The sequence below is a fragment of the Arachis stenosperma genome, chromosome 1 (genome assembly GCF_014773155.1).
Source record: "Arachis stenosperma cultivar V10309 chromosome 1, arast.V10309.gnm1.PFL2, whole genome shotgun sequence".
Taxonomy (NCBI): Eukaryota; Viridiplantae; Streptophyta; class Magnoliopsida; order Fabales; family Fabaceae; genus Arachis; species Arachis stenosperma.
The window spans coordinates 51,751,817-51,771,994 of record NC_080377.1 but is presented as its reverse complement, the minus strand read 5'-3'; the positions used below and the strand labels follow the sequence as shown (position 1 = coordinate 51,771,994).

At 38.6% G+C, this 20,178-nt stretch overlaps 2 non-coding genes across 2 annotated transcripts; both read left to right on the top strand.

Moving 5' to 3' along the window:
• Positions 1–424: 424 nt before the first annotated feature.
• On the top strand, positions 425–528 carry LOC130947820 (small nucleolar RNA R71). The gene has a single exon (XR_009072815.1). It is a non-coding gene; the product is annotated as a small nucleolar RNA R71 (small nucleolar RNA).
• An 18,118-nt stretch (positions 529–18,646) lies between these two features.
• Positions 18,647–18,754, top strand: LOC130949599 (small nucleolar RNA R71). Its single transcript, XR_009073421.1, has one exon. It is a non-coding gene; the product is annotated as a small nucleolar RNA R71 (small nucleolar RNA).
• Positions 18,755–20,178: the final 1,424 nt, after the last annotated feature.

The following is a 20,178-nucleotide window of genomic DNA, read 5'->3' as shown; positions in this document are numbered from 1 at the left end:
TGATGAATTATAGGTGTTTCCATAAGGTTCACCCATATAATTTACATCTGCTATTGCAAGGTTCTCAGGATGATAAGCTTCTTCTTTAGAAGATACCTCTTTAGTACTGTTGGATGCATTTTGCCATCCATTCAAACTTTGAAAAATCATGTTGACTTGCTGAGTCAACATTTTGTTCTGAGCTAATATGGCATTCAGAGCATCAATTTCAAGAACTTCCTTTCTCTGAGGCATCCCATTATTCATGGAATTCTTTTCAGAAGTGTACATGAACTGGTTATTTGCAACTATGTCAATAAGTTCTTGAGCTTCTGCATGCATTTTCTTTAGGTGAATGGATCCGCCTGCAGAATGGTTCAGTGACATCTTAGAGAACTTAGATAGACCATAATAGAACATATCTATCATGGTCCATTATGAAAACATGTCAGAAGGACATCTTTTGGTCATCTGCTTGTATCTTTCCCAAGCTTCATAGAGGGATTCACCATCTTTTTGTTTGAAGGTCTGAACATCCACTCTAAGCTTGCTCAGCTTTTGAGGAGGAAAGAACTTAGCCAAGAAGGCCGTGGCCAGCTTATCCCAGGAGTCCAGGCTATCTTTAGGTTGAGAGTCCAACCTTGCTCTAACTCTGTCTCTTAGAGCAAAAGGGAAAAGCATGAGCCTGTAGACTTCAGGATCTACTCCATTAGTCTTAACAGTCTCACAGATCTGCAAGAACTCAGTTAAGAACTGGTAGAGATCTTCTGATGGAAGTCTATGAAACTTGCAGTTCTGTTGCATTAGAGCAACTAATTGAGGTTTCAGCTCAAAATTGTTTGCTACAATGGCAGGAATTGAGATGCTTCTTCCATCAAACTTGGAAGTAGGTGCAGTATAATCACCAAGCATCCTCCTTGCATTATTGTTGTTGGATTCAGCTGCCATCTCCTTTTCTTGTTCGAAAATTTTAGCAAGATTGTCTCTAGATTATTGTAATTTAGCTTCTCTTAGTTTCCTCTTCAGAGCCCTTTCAGGTTCTGGATCAGCTTCAACAAGAATGCTTTTTTCCTTGTTTTTGCTCATATGAGAAAGAAGAGAACAGAAAAAGAAGAGGAATCCTCTATGTCACAGTATATAGATTCCTTTATGTTAGTAGAAGAAGAAAGGGAATAAGAGTGAAGAAGAATGAATAATCCAAACACAAGGGTGAGGATAGGGGCAGTGATTTGAGATGATGAGAAGTGTTAGTAAATGAATGAATAAATAGAATAAGATGAGAGAGAAGTTTTCGAAAATAATTTTGAAAAGGAGTTAATGATTTTCGAAAATTAAGAGAGAAATAAAATTAAAATTAAAATTTAAAACAATTAATTAATTAAAAATAGAATTTTTGAAAAAGAGAGAGGTATTTTCGAAAATTAGAGAGGGAAGAGTAGTTAGATGGTTTTGAAAAAGATAAGAAACAAACAAAAAGTCAAATAGTTAGTTGAAAAAGATTTGAAAATTAATTTTGAAAAGATAAGAAGATAAGAAGTTAGAAAAGATATTTTAAAATCAAATTTTTTTTTGAAAAAGATAAAATTTTGAAAAAGATATGATATAAAAGATAAGATAAAAAGATATGATTAAAAGGATATGGTTACATAAGATTTAAATTTTTAAAATTAAAATTAATTACTTGACTAACAAGAAACTAAAAGATAAGATTCTAGAATTTAAAGATTGAACCTTTCTTAACAAGAAAGTAACAAACTTCAAATTTTTTAATCAATCACATTAATTGTTAGCATAATTTTCAAAAATAAAGATAAAACTAAGAAAAAGATTTTTGAAAAATATTTTAAAGGATTTTTGTAAATTAATAAGAAAAATGAAAAAGATTCAATTTTTGAAAAAGTTTTGAAAAGATAAGATTTCTAAAATTTGAAAATTTGACTTGACTTATAAGAAACAACTAATTTTAAAATTTTTTGACTAAGTCAACCCAAATTTTCGAAATTTTGAGAGAAAAAAGGAAAAGATATTTTTTTGATTTTTGAATTTTTAATTGAGAGACAAAAACATAAAAAATGACTCTCAACATGAAAATTATGAATCAAAACACATGATGCATGCAAGAACACTATGAATGTCAAAATGAACACCAAGAACGCTTTGAAGATCATGATAAACATCAAGAACATATGTTTGAAAAATTTTTAATGCAAAGAAAACATGCAAGACACCAAACTTAGAAATCTTTAATGCTTAGACACTATGAATGCAAAAATGCACATGAAAAACATCATATAACACAAAACAAGAAAACATCAAGATCAAACAAGAAGACTTACCAATAACAACTTGAAGATCATGAAGAACACTATGAATGCATGAATTTTTAAAAAATGCAAGAATAATATGAATATGCAATTGACACCAAACTTAAAACATGACACAAGATTCAAATAAGAAACACAAAATATTTTTGATTTTTAAAATTTTATTATTTTTTGGATTTTATTTTATTTTTTCGAAAAACATATAGGAAAAAGGAAGTAATGAATTCAAAGTCCTCAATCAAAATTCCAGGAATCATACCAGGTTAGTCTAAAGCTTGATGGCCAGCCAAGCTTCAGCATACCATTTTGAAACTCTAGAATTCATTCTTAAAAACTCTGAAGGATTTTTCGAAAACAAAGGGAAAATTTTGAAAAATATTTTTGAAAACTTTTTGAAAAGAAAATAAAAAAGAAAATTACATAATCTGAGCAACAAGATGAACCGTCAATTGTCCATACACGAACAATCCCCGGCAACGGCGCCAAAAACTTGATAGGCAAAATTGTGATTTCTGATAATGGCATTCATGTTCGTTCTCTCCCCGGCAACGGCGCCAAAAACATGGTGAACGGAATTGTGATTCATACTTAAATTGTTGTTCGAAATTGATTCCCCGGTAATGGTCCCAAAAACTTGGTGCTCAATACCATGGTCTAAACATAATTTCACAACTTCGCTCAATTAACCAGTAAGTGTACTAGGTCGTCCAAGTAATAAACCTTACGTGAGTAAGGGTCGATCCCACAGAGATTGTTGGTATGAAGCAAGCTATGGTCATCTTGTAAATCTCAGTCAGGCGGATGATAAATGGTGATAGAGTTTTTGAATAATAATAGTAAATAAACAGAAAATAAAGATAAAAATACTTATGTAGATCATCGATGGGAATTTCAGATAGGCGTATGAAGATGCTGTGCTCCTTCTGAATCTCTGCTTTCCTACTGCCTTCATCCAATCCTTCTTACTCCTTTCCATGGCAAGCTGTATGTAGGGCATCACTGTTGTCAATGGCTACATCCCATCCTCTCAGTGAAAAAGGTCCAAATGCTCTGTCACGGCACAGCTAATCATCTGTCGGTTCTCGATCATGTCGGAATAGAATCCCTTTATTCTTTTGCGTTTGTCATCACGCCCAACAATCACGAGTTTGAAGCTCGTCACAGTCATTCAATGAAACGTAGTTCTAATTAGATGAGCGGGGCTTGTCGCTTTTTTGCTTCTGAACAGTTTTGGCATCTCACTTTTTTCTTTGAAATTCAGAATGATTGGCATATACAGGAACTCAGAATTTTAGATAGTGTTATTGATTCTCCTAGTTAAGTATGTTAATTCTTGAACACAGCTACTTTATGAGTCTTGGCCGTGGCCTGATGACAAGTCATCATATACCCATTTTTCAAGCTAATTTCACTTGTTTTGTTAGCATTTATGCACTTTCTTGTATCCTAAGTAAGTGATTTGGAGTGAAAATGCATAACTTCTTTAAATCAAGCAACCACCATGAAATTAATGTTAAATCATGAGGTTTAAGCTAATTTTAATTGAACTTTAATTGATTTATAAGCCTCTTGAATTTAGTGATACTTGGAGTGGTTGTTTTGGTTTATTGTAGGTGAAGAAAAGAAAAGAAAAGGAAAAGCGTGGCCTAAGAAGTTTAGCCCAAGGAAAGGAAAGTGTGGCAAAGGAGAGAAGAAGCGTGCCGCATGCAAAGGGGGAGGCAACATTGCCCTCCACAAGGGCACACTGCCCTCTAGGAGGGCAACATAAGAGAACCAAGAAGAGAAGGCAACTCTGCCCTGCCCACTCCAAGGGCAGAGCACAATTGTGTGCCTTGTAACCAAGAAGAAGAGAACCTTGCCCTGCCCTCCACAAGGGCAGAATCGGGCTCTCCAAGGAAGAAATTCAAAGGAAAAATGCCTATGATGCATGCTACAAGGATCGAACAAGGGACCATGAGGAAGCTAGGCACTAAGGTCCACTACCGTGCCAAGAAACCAAGGAAATTATTGTAGCGTGTGCTTCCTCCGTGATTCGAACACGGGACGTGACAGAGGGAACATTGCCCTGCCCTCTGTGCGGGCAGGGCAGCATTTTGTGTGTGGCGCATCACGCACAATCCTGGCGCACCAAGTCTCGTTCCTGGCAGCATCAGCGCGCGCAACGCTCGTCCCTGGCAGCACCAACTTTTCCTGCCCTGCCCTTGGCGCGGGCAGGGCAGCACCTTGCGCACCAAGAAGCAAATTCTGCGCACATTGCCGCGCCAAGCTCGCACAACGCCGCACCAATCTCATGCACCAAGCACCAATTTTCTGCCCTGCCCTCCACAAGGGCAGGGCAGCCTCTTGGGAGCACTTTTCATGGGCCGAAAATTCAAATTAAAATCCATTTGAATTCATTTCTTCACCAATTCAAAAGCCCATCCAAATCCCAATATCCAAGAATAGAAAGTGTATAAATAGGAGTTAGTTTGATGTAATTAGGAACTTTTACACACACACTTTTACCTTCACTTTTGAATTTTACTTTTACCTTTCTTTTGAGCTTTGGCACTTGTTCTTGGTGACTTGACTGAGATTTCTGAGAATTGGGGAGGAGAATTGATCTCTCTTCTTCCTCATTCTTGCCTGAGCGTTTCTAATCTTCTGTTCCTGAGTTTTAGGTGTGAGAAATTGAGGAAATTCTGTCTCAATTCCCATTCAAACTCTCTTTAATTCTTTTCTGCATAATTCAATTCAATTTCAATTTCTTTTACTGCTTCCTCTTCTAATTCTTGTCAATTGCTTTGTTAACTTGGATCTAGGAGGGCAAATAGAGATCTAGGCTCTGCTACCTAGTCTCTTGAGACCTGAGACCCAATTTTACTTTTGGTTCTTCTGTGAACCTTGCTGCACTTTAATTTCCTATTCTGTTTGATCTAAATTCATCTTCTACTTAATTGATTGCTGCAATTTACTTCTTCTTTGTTTGGATCCTGCAATCCCATTCCTCAATTCCCTTTTACATTCAAGCAATTTACATTTCTTGCCATTTAAGTTACTGCAATTTACCTTTCTTGCACTTTAAGTTTCAGTCATTTAGTTTCTTGTTCTTTAAGATTCTGCAAGTTTACTTCCCTGCTTTATAATTTACTGCACATTTCCCTTTCCCCTTTACATTCCAAGCAATTTATCTTCTGTTAAACACTAATCACTCAACCAACACTTGATTCGCTTGACTAAACCAACCACTAAACTAAAATTGCTCAATCCTTCAATCCCTGTGGGATCGACCTCACTCATGTGAGTTATTATTACTTGATGCGACCCGGTACACTTGCCGGTGAGTTTTGTGTTGGATCGTTTTCCACACATCAAGTTTTTGGCGCCGTTGCCGGGGATTGAAATAGATTGACAATGATTAAGTGAAGTGGAGGTCTAGATTAAGCATTTTTTTCTTTTCTGTTATTCTAATTCTTACTAACACACTAACTGTTTGAATTTTTGCTTAAACTAACTAAAACCTCATTCTAGCAATAGATTGAAGTTTTATTAATTTTCTGTGTCTGTGTGTTTATTGTTGTGTGTTTGTATGTCAGGTATAGGAAGATCTTCCCCTATCCTCTCTGAAATTGATCAAAGAACTCTTCGGAGAATAAGAAGAGCTGAAAGAGGGAAGAACGTTATTGGAGAAGAAGAATCTGAGGAGGAATTCCAAGAGATGGAAGGAGATACCAATCAACCAGGAGAAGGAGCCAACAATAATCAACAACAGAGAAGAGTCTTGGCTTCATACACATTTGCAAATGCTAGGCATTGTGGGAGTAGCATTCTTCCTCCCAATGTCAATGCAAACAATTTTGAACTCAAGCCACAACTCATCACTCTGGTTCAAAACAATTGTTCTTTTGGAGGAGGGCCTTTGGAGGATCCAAATCAACATTTGTCTACCTTCTTGAGAATCTGTGACACAGTGAAAACAAATGGTGTACCTCCTGATAGCTACAAGTTGCTGCTCTTCCCATTCTCTCTCAGAGATAAAGCCACTCAATGGCTAGAGACCTTTCTAAAAGAAAGCATCAACACTTGGGATGACTTGGTGAGCAAGTTTCTTGCTAAATTTTATCCCCCTCAAAGAATCCTAAGGTTGAAGACTGAGGTTCAAACGTTCACTCAAATGGAGTCTGAGAACTTATATGAAGCATGGGAAAGATATAAGGCTCTATTGAGGAAATGTCCACCAGAGATGTTCACTGAGTGGGACAAGTTGCAGAACTTCTATGAGGGACTCACTCTTAAAGCTCAAGAAGCTCTTGATCACTCTGCCGGAGGCTCTTTACAGCTCATGAAAACCACAGAGGAAGCTCGAAACCTCATTGATATGGTGGCCAACTACCAATATTTCTTTGCTCATCAAAGACAATGCCAACCATCACAAAGAAGAGGAGTAATGGAGTTGGAAGGAGTTGATTCTATTCTGGCTCAGAACAAGATGATGCAGCAGCAGATTCAACAACAATTTGAGCAAATGGCCAAAAGGATTGATGGCTTGCAAGTTGCAGCAGTGAGCACCACAAGCCAACCACCAACTACTTGGGTGCAAAGTGAAGAAACTCAAGAAGAGCAACAGCAAGAGCAAGTCCAATACATGCACAACCAAAATCCTGGAACAAATGAAGTTTATGGAGATACTTACAATCCATCTTGGAAGAACCATCCCAACCTCAGATGGGGAGACAACCACAATCAAAACCAACAACCATGGCAAAAAAACACAAGTCAGAACAATTGGAAAAACACAAACCACAACCCCCAGCCAAACACTAACCAAAACTCATACAGAAAACCACAAAACAACTACCCAAATTCTAACCAATATCCACCCAATAACCACCCAACCAACCAAAACACTTATCTTCATCCATCAACACCCCAAAATCAACCCATCTCACAAGACTCACAGAGAATCACCAATCTAGAGCTGCTCATGGAGAAACTGATGAAGAACCAAGAATTGACAACAAAAAACCAAGAAGCCTCCATGAAGAACCTAGAGAGGCAGATTGGACAAATCTCCAAGAAGATTTCTGTTGAAAAACCATCAAGTTCACTACCTAGTGACACCATTCCCAACCCAAAGGAAGAATGCAAGGTCGTGCAACTAAGAAGTGGAAAAGTGTTGACAGATGGTAACCAAGGAGCAACCAAGAAGCTTATGGAGAATGACACTGAGCCAACAAAGAATAATGAAGCCATCAACAAAGACATGACAACCAAGAATGTCCCAGAAAAACTCACAGAGGAAGACAACAAACCACAGAATTTGAAGAAAGAAAAGAAAATCTTGGAAGAACCAATTCCAAAACAACATCAGATGGAGAAGAGCTCAACACCACCACTGCCTTATCCACAGAGATTTCACAAAGAGACAAAGGATCAGCATTTCCACAAATTTCTTGAGACTTTCAAGAAGTTGGAGATCAACATACCTTTAGCTGAAGCATTGGAGCAAATGCCTTTGTATGCCAAGTTCTTGAAGGAGCTCATCAATAAGAAAAGAGATTGGAATGAGAAAGAAACGGTGATGCTGAGTGAAGAATGTAGCGCCGTGCTCCAAAAAGGAATTCCACCAAAGCTTAAGGATCCAGGGAGTTTTGTAGTACCATGCACTATAGGCAAACTATCCTTGGACAAAGCTCTTTGTGATCTTGGAGCTAGTATCAACTTAATGCCCCTGTCCATGATGAAGAAGCTTGCCATAGAAGAACTCAAACCAACCAGGATGTCATTAGTCATGGCCGACAGATCAATCAAGACACCGAATGGAATTGTGGAAAATTTGCTAGTTAAGGTTGGAGAGTTTATCTTCCCTGCGGACTTTGTAATCCTAGATACTGATGAGGAAGGCAACAATTCAATCATCTTGGGCAGACCATTTCTAGCAACTGCAAGAGCCATTATAGATGTGGAAAAAGGAGAAATGATTTTTAGAGTACACAATGAGCAAATGATCATCAATGTTTTTAAGTCAATGCAACACCCTTCAGAGCAGGAAGATCATTTGAGGGTGGATATGATAGAGAGCCTGGTGGAAGAAATGTTAGACATTGACTAGCATGAGCAAGAAAAAGACAATCAAGAAACAATAGAGGAACATGTGGCTGAGGCTTTCATAAGCAAAAAGGAGAAACCAAGCAAGAAAGAAGAGGTGCAAAAGCAAGAACTGAAGCCATTACCTTCTCATCTCAAATATGCATTTCTTGGCACTTCAGAGAGCCTCCCGGTGATCATCAATTCGTCCTTGACAAAGAAAGAAGAAGGAGAGCTTCTTGATGTTCTCAGAGCTCACAAGGATGCCTTAGGTTGGACCATTGATGACCTGAAAGGCATCAGCCCTACAGTATGCATGCATAAGATTCTTTTGGAAGACAATTCCAAAGCAGTAATTCAACCGCAGAGAAGACTCAACCCTGCAATGAAGGAAGTCGTCCAGAAGGAAGTAATGAAATTATGGAATGCAGGAATCATATATCCTATTTCCGATAGCTCATGGATAAGTCCAGTCCAAGTGGTACCAAAGAAAGGTGGGATGACAGTCATTATTAACGAGAAGAGTGAACTCATTCCCACCAGAACTGTGACAGGGTGGAGAATGTGCATTGATTATAGAAGGTTGAATGATGCCACACGCAAAGATCACTTCCCACTTCCTTTCATTGATCAAATGCTTGAAAGGTTGGCTGGCCATGCTTATTATTGTTTCTTGGATGGTTATTCTGGGTATAATCAGATTGTGGTGGACCCAAAGGACCAAGAAAAGACTTCATTCACATGCCCAGTTAGAGTTTTTGCTTATAGAAGAATGCCATTTGGATTGTGCAATGCCCCAGCCACTTTTCAAAGGTGTATGCTTTCCATTTTCTCAGATATGGTTGAAAAATTTTTAGAAGTTTTTATGGATGACTTCTCTATTTTTGGTGATAATTTCAATACTTGCTTAAACCATCTAACTCTTGTCTTGAAACGGTGCCAAGAAACTAATTGGTTTGAATTGGGAGAAGTGCCATTTCATGGTACCTGAGGGGATTGTTCTTGGTCATAAAGTTTCAAGAAGAGGAATAGAGGTTGACAAGGCAAAAGTGGAAATAATAGAAAAACTCCCTCCACTAACTAATGTGAAATCTGTTAGAAGTTTCTTGGGGCATGCAGGTTTTTATAGAAGGTTTATCAAAGATTTTTCTAAAATAGCCAAACCTTTGAGTAATCTTTTGATGATTGATCAACCTTTTGTTTTGATAAAGATTGCCAGCATGCTTTTGAAACTTTAAAACAGAAACTTACAACAGCACCAATTATCACACCTCCGGATTGGAACTTACCATTTGAACTCATGTGTGATGCAAGTGAAATTGCAATTGGTGCTGTACTTGGACAGAAGAAGGGAAACTTGCATCATGTCATATATTATGCAAGTAAAGTATTGAATGAAGCTCAAAAAAATTACACTACAACAGAGAAGGAGTTGTTAGCTGTAGTCTATGCATTTGATAAGTTTAGATCGTACTTGATAGGATCTAAAATTGTGGTTTATACTGATCATGCTGCTCTCAAGTATTTGATGTCAAAGCAGGATGATAAACCAAGACTCATCAGGTGGATTCTACTCTTACAAGAATTTGACATTGAGGTGAGAGACAGGAAAGGCACTGAAAATCTAGTTGCTGATCATTTGTCAAGGCTGCCACCAGAAACAATTCAAAAGGCTTCATTACCTGTGAATGAAAGCTTCCCAAATGAACATCTTATGTTGATCCAACAAACACCATGGTTTGCTGATATAGCTAACTACAAAGTGGGGAGGAAGATACCTCAAGAATTCACTAAGCAACAAGTGAAGAAGCTAATCAATGAAGCAAGGAAGTTTTTGTGGGATGAACCTTACTTGTTCAAAAGATGTTCTGATGGAATAATTAGAAGATGTGTCCCTGAGAGTGAAATGCAAGATATATTATGGCATTGCCATGGCTCTGCGTACGGCGGACACTTTGGTCCAGAAAGAACAGCAGCAAAGATACTACAAAGTGGGTTCTATTGGCCAACCATCTTCAAAGATGCCAGGGAGTTTGTCCACCAATGTAATGAATGCCAAAGAGCAGGAGGATTAACAAGAAGGAACGAGATGCCACAGAACTTCATTTTGGAAGTAGAATTGTTTGATTTATGGGGCATTGATTTCATGGGACCCTTCCCCCCCTCTTATTCATTCAGATATATCTTGGTAGCAGTGGAGTATGTTTCAAAATGGGTGGAAGCCATTGCCACAACCACCTGTGATGCACAAATTGTCCTTCAATTCCTAAAGAAGCACATCTTTACTAGATATGGAGTGCCCAAGGGTCTCATCAGTGATGGTGGTGGCCATTTTTGTAATAGACAAATGGAGAAACTTCTCCACAAATATGGAGTTATTCATAAGGTAGCCACACCATATCATCCCCAAACTAATGGGCAGGCAGAATTAGCAAACAGGGAACTGAAGAAGATCCTAGAAAAGACAGTTGGTAGCACAAGAAAGGATTGGGCTAGGAAGTTGGAAGATGCACTTTGGGCATACCGAACAGCTTTTAAAACTCCTATTGGGAAGTCCCCATTTCAATTGCTATATGGAAAATCTTGTCATCTCCCTGTAGAGCTTGAGCACAAAGCCTTTTGGGCCACCAAACTTCTAAATCTGGATTCTGAAGCGGCAGGAGAGAAAAGATTGTTGCAACTGAATGAGCTAGAGGAGTTTAGGCTAGAAGCCTATGAAAATACCAAGATATACAAGGAAAAAGCTAAGAGATGGCATGACAGGAAGATTTTGAAGAAAGAATTCAAACCTGGACAACAAGTTCTCTTGTATAACTCACGGCTCAAGATATTCCCTGGCAAGCTTAAGTCTAAGTGGACTGGTCCATACTTGGTGACTAAGGTTTTCCCTTATGAGAGTATTGAATTGCTAGATGAAGCAACAAAGAATCGGTTTACAGCAAATGGTCATAGAGCAAAACTGTACCTAGGGGGGCAATGGAACAAAGAAACAGAGGTCCAGAGCCTAAATCCTCCTTGAAGCAAAAACAGAAGATGTCAAGCTAGTGACAATAAAAGAGCGCTTGTTGGGAGGCAACCCAACCTAAGGTAGTTTTCTTTTCATAGCTTTTCAATAAAAATGTTGAACAAGTGGTATGTATTGCAAGGAGCTAAGTTTGGTGTTGCACACCAAAACAATTTGAGGGAGAATGAAAACTTCTAAGTTTGGTGTTCCACCAAAAATATCATTTAAAAACACATTCTCACCTCTTGCATGATTCTAGCTCCAAGAAATCAAACACATTATTCAACTGTTGAATTGTTTCCTAGCTTTAATTTCATTAACCATTAGCAAGTACACATGGTTTCAATTATGGTTGACTTGTTGCATCTGAGACAGTGGCAAAACAATTAAGTTTGGTGTTCACACACCAAAACAAATCCTGAAACCACACTCAGTTTATGCACACTAACCATATAATTAAAGGCTTGAGAAGCAAGCAACTTTGAGGATTATGCAGAACATGAGTCAACAATTGAAGACATTATGCATCTTAACTCAAAGAGAACACAACAGAAGGAAAAATCAAAGGGCTGCAACTTCAAAGGTTGTATCTAAACTTAATCCTTGCTGCTGTGAAATGTTTTGAATCTGGAAGCCATTGTTTGTCTTGCTAAAGTGTTTATCTAGCTGCAAGTGAAACTGCTTGTTAAAATGCTAAATCTGCATAATGCTTGTTATCCATCACTTAGCTTGAAATATTGTTTTGTTTCCCATATGCTTAAATAAAAGAGTTTGGTTTGAATTGAAAAGTGAAATATCCAATGTTGCATAAGTATGAATGGAAGTTGGTGGTGGTATATGTGTTTGATTAAATGCATAACTCATGAAATAATTGTTGCATAATATCATTCTCATTCAATTGTGAGTTAGCTTGCTGTTACAAAGACTCTTATCAAGAATGAAAAAGCCCTTGGTAACAAAAACAGAAAGAAAAGGGAAAGAAAAAGCCAAAATGACAAGAAAAACAAAGAATAAAGGTTGGACACCAATAGCTTGAACCCTAGGACATATGCCTGTGGTGTTCTTGTACTAAGATCTGCTTGGATGAGTAAATTCTAAGGGGTATTTTAAAACCCGGTCACTTAGATCAACTGATTTGGGATGGCCAATTGAAAATCCACAATAAAGAGCAACTTAGATACAAAACATTTAGTTATCCAAAGAGATGCTGGGCATCAATGATCCTAGGAAGAATTAGTGAGCCATGTGTCTGTGGTGGAAAGACGTTGAGCAAAAGAAAAGAAAATAAAGCCAAAGGCAATGCTGCAGCATTTGACACCCAACCTCTAAAAAAATAATAAGCTTGTTAAGCATTGTAAGCCAAGAAAAGTTAGCAAGGGAGTGAGTAAAGAGTGAGTCTTCTAACAGCAAGTTTAGCAAGCCTTTGAGGAAAGATATATATTATGTAACAGGAATAATAACCTGAGTTGTCATTGTCTGCATAAATGCCCCATAGATCAAGTTCTGCTATCTGCATAATAAGGATAAGTATCCTTTTCTTATTCATTTCATTTGCTCTTAATTTTGATGCTTGCTTGGGGACAAGCAAGATTTAAGTTTGGTGTTGTGATGACAAGTCATCATATACCCATTTTTCAAGCTAATTTCACTTGTTTTGTTAGCATTTATGCACTTTCTTGTATCCTAAGTAAGTGATTTGGAGTGAAAATGCATAACTTCTTTAAATCAAGCAACCACCATGAAATTAATGTTAAATCATGAGGTTTAAGCTAATTTTAATTGAACTTTAATTGATTTATAAGCCTCTTGAATTTAGTGATACTTGGAGTGGTTGTTTTGGTTTATTGTAGGTGAAGAAAAGAAAAGAAAAGGAAAAGCGTGGCCTAAGAAGTGTAGCCCAAGGAAAGGAAAGTGTGGCAAAGGAGAGAAGAAGCGTGCCGCATGCAAAGGGGGAGGAAACATTGCCCTCCACAAGGGCACACTGCCCTCTAGGAGGGCAACATAAGAGAACCAAGAAGAGAAGGCAACTCTGCCCTGCCCACTCCAAGGGCAGAGCACAATTGTGTGCCTTGTAACCAAGAAGAAGAGAACCTTGCCCTGCCCTCCACAAGGGCAGAATCGGGCTCTCCAAGGAAGAAATTCAAAGGAAAAATGCCTATGATGCATGCTACAAGGATCGAACAAGGGACCATGAGGAAGCTAGGCACTAAGGTCCACTACCGTGCCAAGAAACCAAGGAAATTATTGTAGCGTGTGCTTCCTCCGTGATTCGAACACGGGACGTGACAGAGGGAACATTGCCCTGCCCTCTGCGTGGGCAGGGCAGCATTTTGTGTGTGGCGCATCACGCACAATCCTGGCGCACCAAGTCTCGTTCCTGGCAGCATCAGCGCGCGCAACGCTCGTCCCTGGCAGCACCAACTTTTCCTGCCCTGCCCTTGGCGTGGGCAGGGCAGCACCTTGCGCACCAAGAAGCAAATTCTGCGCACATTGCCGCGCCAAGCTCGCACAACGCCGCACCAATCTCATGCACCAAGCACCAATTTTCTGCCCTGCCCTCCACAAGGGCAGGGCAGCCTCTTGGGAGCACTTTTCATGGGCCGAAAATTCAAATTAAAATCCATTTGAATTCATTTCTTCACCAATTCAAAAGCCCATCCAAATCCCAATATCCAAGAATAGAAAGTGTATAAATAGGAGTTAGTTTGATGTAATTAGGAACTTTTACACACACACTTTTACCTTCACTTTTGAATTTTACTTTTACCTTTCTTTTGAGCTTTGGCACTTGTTCTTGGTGACTTGACTGAGATTTCTGAGAATTGGGGAGGAGAATTGATCTCTCTTCTTCCTCATTCTTGCCTGAGCATTTCTAATCTTCTGTTCCTGAGTTTTGGGTGTGAGAAATTGAGGAAATTCTGTCTCAATTCCCATTCAAACTCTCTTTAATTCTTTTCTGCATAATTCAATTCAATTTCAATTTCCTTTACTGCTTCCTCTTCTAATTCTTGTCAATTGCTTTGTTAACTTGGATCTAGGAGGGCAAATAGAGATCTAGGCTCTGCTACCTAGTCTCTTGAGACCTGAGACCCAATTTTACTTTTGGTTCTTCTGTGAACCTTGCTGCACTTTAATTTCCTATTCTGTTTGATCTAAATTCATCTTCTACTTAATTGATTGCTGCAATTTACTTCTTCTTTGTTTGGATCCTGCAATCCCATTCCTCAATTCCCTTTTACATTCAAACAATTTACATTTCTTGCCATTTAAGTTACTGCAATTTACCTTTCTTGCACTTTAAGTTTCAGTCATTTAGTTTCTTGTTCTTTAAGATTCTGCAAGTTTACTTCCCTGCTTTATAATTTACTGCACATTTCCCTTTCCCCTTTACATTCCAAGCAATTTATCTTCTGTTAAACACTAATCACTCAACCAACACTTGATTCGCTTGACTAAACCAACCACTAAACTAAAATTGCTCAATCCTTCAATCCCTGTGGGATCGACCTCACTCATGTGAGTTATTATTACTTGATGCGACCCGGTACACTTGCCGGTGAGTTTTGTGTTGGATCGTTTTCCACACATCATGGCCCTAAGCACTTTGTTTTCCAGTATTACCACCAGATACATAAATGCCACAGACACATAACTGGGTGAACCTTTTCAGATTGTGACTCAACTTTGCTAAAGTCCCTAGTTAGAGGTGTCCAGAGTTCTTGAGCACACTCTTTTACTTTGGATCACGACTTTAACCACTTACTCTCATGTTTTTTACTTGGACCTGCATGTCACAAGCACATGGTTAGGGACAGCTTGATTTAGCCGCTTAGGCCTGGATTTTATTTCCTTGGGCCCTCCTATCCATTAATGCTCAAAGCCTTGGATTCTTTTTACCCTTGCCTTTTGGTTTAAAGGGCTATTGGCTTTTTCTTCTTGCTTTTTCTTTTTCTTTTCTCTCTTTTTTTTTGCCATTTTTTTCTTTCTTTTTTTTGGCTGCTTTTTCTTGCTTCAAGAATCAATTTTATGATTTTTTAGATAATCAATAACATTTCTCTTTGTTCATCATTCTTTCAAGAGCCAACAACTTTAACATTCATAAACAACAAGATAAAAAATATGCACTGTTCAAGCATTCATTCAGAGAACAAAAAGTATTGCCACCACATCAAAATAATTAAACTAGTTTCAAGATAAAATTTGAAATCCAAGTACTTATTATTCTTTTGTAATTAAGCACATTTTTCATTTAAGAGAGGCAAAGGATTCATGGAGTTATTCATAGCTTTAAGACATAGACACTAGACACTAATGATAATGTAGTGAAGACACAAACATAGATAGAACATACATCATAAAGCCGAAAACAGAAAAATAAATAGACAAGGAGATTAAGGAATGAGTCCACCTTAGAGAGGGTGGCATCTTCCTCCTCTTGAAGAACCATTGGTGCTCTTGAGCTCCTCTATGTCTCTTCCTTGCCTTTATTGCTCCTCCCTCATAGCTCTTTGATCTTCTCTAATCTCATGGAGAATGATGGAGTGCTCTTGGTGTTCCACCCTTAATTGGTCCATGTTCTAACTCAAGCTTTCCAAAGAAGTGTTGAGTTGCTCCCAATAATTGTGTGGAGGAAATTGCATCCCTTGAGGCATCTCAGGGATTTCTTGATGAGGGGCTTCCTCATGCTCTTGTTGAGTGCCATGAATGGGCTCTCTAGTTTGCTCTATCCCTTTTTAGTGATGGGCTTGTGAGATGAATCTCTCCATCTCTCATGACTCAGAGGTGGAAACAATTGCTTCCCTTTCCTCCATTCAGAGGTTTCTTTGGCCTTAGGTGCCATAAATGGTTTTGAAAAAACAAAAAGCAATGCTTTTACCACACCAAACTTAAAATATTTGCTCGTCCTCGAGCAAAAAAAGAAGGAAAGATGTAGAAGAAGAAGAAAATGGAGGAGATGGAGGGTGTATAGGGTTCGGCCAAGAGGTGTAGAAGGTGTTTGTGATGTGTGAAAATGAAGGTGTGAAGGGGGTATTTATAGGAAGAGTTAAGGAAGTAATTGGTGAAGGGTATTTGGGGAAGAGATATGGAGGTGATTGGTGAAGGGTATTTGGGGAAGAGAAATGGAGGTGATTGGTGAAGGGTATTTGGGAAAGAGTGTTGTAGAATGGTGTGAAGAGGAGAGAGAGTGAGTTGAGGTTGGTGGCGATCTTGTGGGGTCCACAGATCCTGAAGGGTCAAGGAATTCTTCATCCCTGCTCCAATTGGGTGTTCACAATGCCTTAGAGTGCAATTATGGAGTTTAAACGCTAGTTTGCTGCCCTGTTCTGGGGTTTAAACGCCAGCTTTCCTTCCTGTTCGGGCGTCTAAACGCCAGTTTGTTGCCCTGTTATGGCATTTAAACGCCAGTTTGGTGCCCTATTCTGGCGTTTAAATGCCTAGAAACATGCCAGATTGGGCGTTTAAACGCCCATTTTGCTACCCTTACTGGCGTTTAAACCCCAATAAGTCCTTCCTCCAGGGTGTGCTATTTTCAATGCTATTTTTGATTTTCTTCTTTATTTTTGTAATTGTTTTTGTGACTTCATATGATCATCAACCTAAAAAAACAAAATAATATAGATAAAATTAAAATAAAATTGGGTTGCCTCCTAATAAGCGTTTCTTTAATGTCAATAGCTTGACAGCGAGCTCTCATGGAGCCTCACAGATGATCAGGGTATAGTTGAGATCTCTCAATATCAAACTTAGAGTTTGGTTGTGGCCTCCCAACACCAAACTTAGAGTTTGAATGTGGCGGCTCTGTTTGACTCTGTATTGGGAGAAGCTCTTCATGCTTACTCTCCATGGTTACAGATGGAGAACCTTGAGTCTTTACTACAAGGCATTCTTCATTCACATGAAGGATCAACTCTCCTCTGTCAACATCAATCACAGATCTTGCTATGGCTAGGAAGAGTCTTCCAAGAATGATGGATTCATCCTCATCCTTCCTAGTGTCTAGGATTATGAAATCAGCAGGGAAGTAAAGGCCTTCAACCTTCACTAGCACGTCCTCTACTAGTCCATAAGCCTTTTTCATAGATTTATCTGCCATCTCCAATGAGAATTTGGCAGCCTGTACCTCATAGATTTCCAGTCTCTCCATTACAGAGAGGGGCATCATGTTTATCCCAGACCCTAGGTCACACAGAGCTTTTTCAAAGGTCATGGTGCCTGTGGTACAGGGTATTAAGAATTTACCAGGATCCTGTTTCTTTTGAGGTAAATTTTGCTGAACCAATGTATTCAGTTCATTGGTGATCAAGGGAGGCTCTTCCTCCCAAGTCTCATTACCAAATAGCTTAGAATTCAGCTTCATAATTGCTCCTATATATTGGGCAACTTACCCTTCAACAATGTCTTCATCCCCTTCAGAAGATGAATAGTCATCAGAGCTCATGAATGGTAAAAGGAGGTCCAAGGAAATCTCTATGGTCTCTGTATGAGCCTCAGATTCCTTTGGTTCCTTATTAGGGGATTCAGTACTGACCATTGGACGTCCCCTGAGTTCTTCCTCATTGGGATTCACGTCCTCCTCCTCCTCTAAGGTTTCAGCCATGTTGATTATATCAATGGCCTTGCACTCTCCTTTGGGATTCTCTTCTGTATTGCTTGGGAGAGTGCTAGGAGGAGTTTCAGTAACCCTTTTACTCGGCTGGCCCACTTGTGCCTCCAAATTTCTAATGGAGGATCTTGTTTTAGTCATGAAACAAAGAGTGGCCTTAGATAGATCAGAGACTATGTCTGCTAAGCTAGAAGGATTCTGCTCAGAATGCTCTGTCTGTTGCTGAGATGATGATGGGAAAGGTATGCTATTGCTAAACCTGTTTCTTCCACCATTGTTATTATTGAAGCCTTGCTTCTGTTGATCCTTTCATGAAAAATTTGGATGATTTTTCCATGAAGGATTATAGGTGTTGCCAAAGGCTTCACCCATGTAATTCACCTCTGCCATTGTAGGGTTCTCAGGATCATAAGCTTCTTCTTCAGAAGATGCTTCTTTAGTACTGTTGGATGCATTTTGCAATCCATTCAGACTCTGAGAGATCATATTGACTTGTTGGGTCAATATTTTGTTCTGAGCCACTATGGCATTCAGAGCATCAATTTCAAGAAATCCTCTTTTTTGAGGCGTTTTCTTTAGGTGAATGGATCCACCTGTAGAGTGGTTCAGTGACATCTTGGAAAATTCATACAGACCATCATAAAATTTATCTAATGTGGTCCATTCTGAAAGCATGTTAGAAGGACATTTTTTGGTCAGCTGCTTGTATCTTTCCCAAGCTTCATAGAGGGACTCACCTTCTTTCTGTCTGAAGGTTTGAACATCCACTCTAAGCTTGCTCAGCTTTTGAGGAGGAAAGAATTTGGCTAAGAAAGCCGTGACCAGCTTATCCCAAGAGTCCAGGCTATCTCTAGGTTGTGAGTCCAACCATGTTCTAGCTTTGTCTCTTACAGCAAAAGGGAAAAGCATAAGCTTGTAGACTTTAGGATCAACTCCATTGGTCTTAACAGTATCGCAGATCTGCAAGAACTCAGTTAAGAACTGATAAGGGTCTTTTGATGGAAGTCCATGAAACTTGCAGTTCTGTTGCAGTAGAGAAACTAATTGAGGCTTTAGCTCAAAATTGTTTGCTCCTATGGTAGGGATTGAGATGCTTCTTCCATAGAAGTTGGAAGTTGGTATAGTAAAATCACCAAGCATCTTCCTTGCATTGTTGTTTGGTTCGGCCATAATTGTTTCTTTTGCTGCTTCCTTTTTGAAAATTTCAGTGAGGTCCTCTTCAGAGTTTTGTGCTTTAGCTGCTCTTAGCTTCCTCTTCAGAGTCCTTTCAGGTTCAGGATCAGCTTCAACAAGTATGCCTTTATCTTTGTTCATGCTCATATGAAAGAGAAGAAAACAAAGAAAATATGGAATCCTCTATGTCACAGTACAGAGATTCCTTGAGGTGTCAGAGGAAAACAAGAATAGAAGAAGGATGAGGTAGGTAAGAAAGAATTCGAACACTTAAAGAGAGATGGAGTTCGAATTGACAATGGAGGAGGAATAGTGTTGAAAAAGATGAGAGAGGGGAAGAATTTTCAAAAATTAACATTTAAAATAATTAGTTAGTTGAAAAAGATTTGAAAATTAATTTTGAAAAGATAGGAAGTTTAGAAAAGATTTTTGAAATCAAATTTTGAAAAAGATATTATTTGAAAAAGATTTGATTAAAAAGATATGATTGAAAAACAAATTAAAAAGATTTGATTTTTGAAAAAGATATGTTTGAAAAGATATGATTAAAAAAGATATGATTAAAAAAATTTGATTTGAAAAGGATTTGATTTTAAAACAAAATTCCTCTCCTTGTGTCATCCCTGCGTTCAACGCCCAGGAGCTGCATGTTTTGGGCGTTTAACACCCAATTGTTGCATGGTTTGGGCGTTTAAACACTCAGTCAGGTACCCTGGCTAGCGTTTAAACGCCAGTTTTCCTTCTTCACTGGGCGTTTTGCACGCCCAGCTTTTTCTCTGTAAATCTTCTGCTTTATGTTCTTAGATCTTCATTTTGCTATATCCTTTATTCAAGAAGATATGTTTTCAATTTTGAAAAACAGCAAAATGAGTCAAAACATATAATTCTTGGACCAAAACACAAGATATATGCAAGAACATTATGAACGTCAAGATGAACACCAAGAACAATCATGAAGATCAAGATGAACATCAAGAACTTAGTTTTCCATAAAAGAAAACTTGTAAGACACCAAACTTAGAACTTTC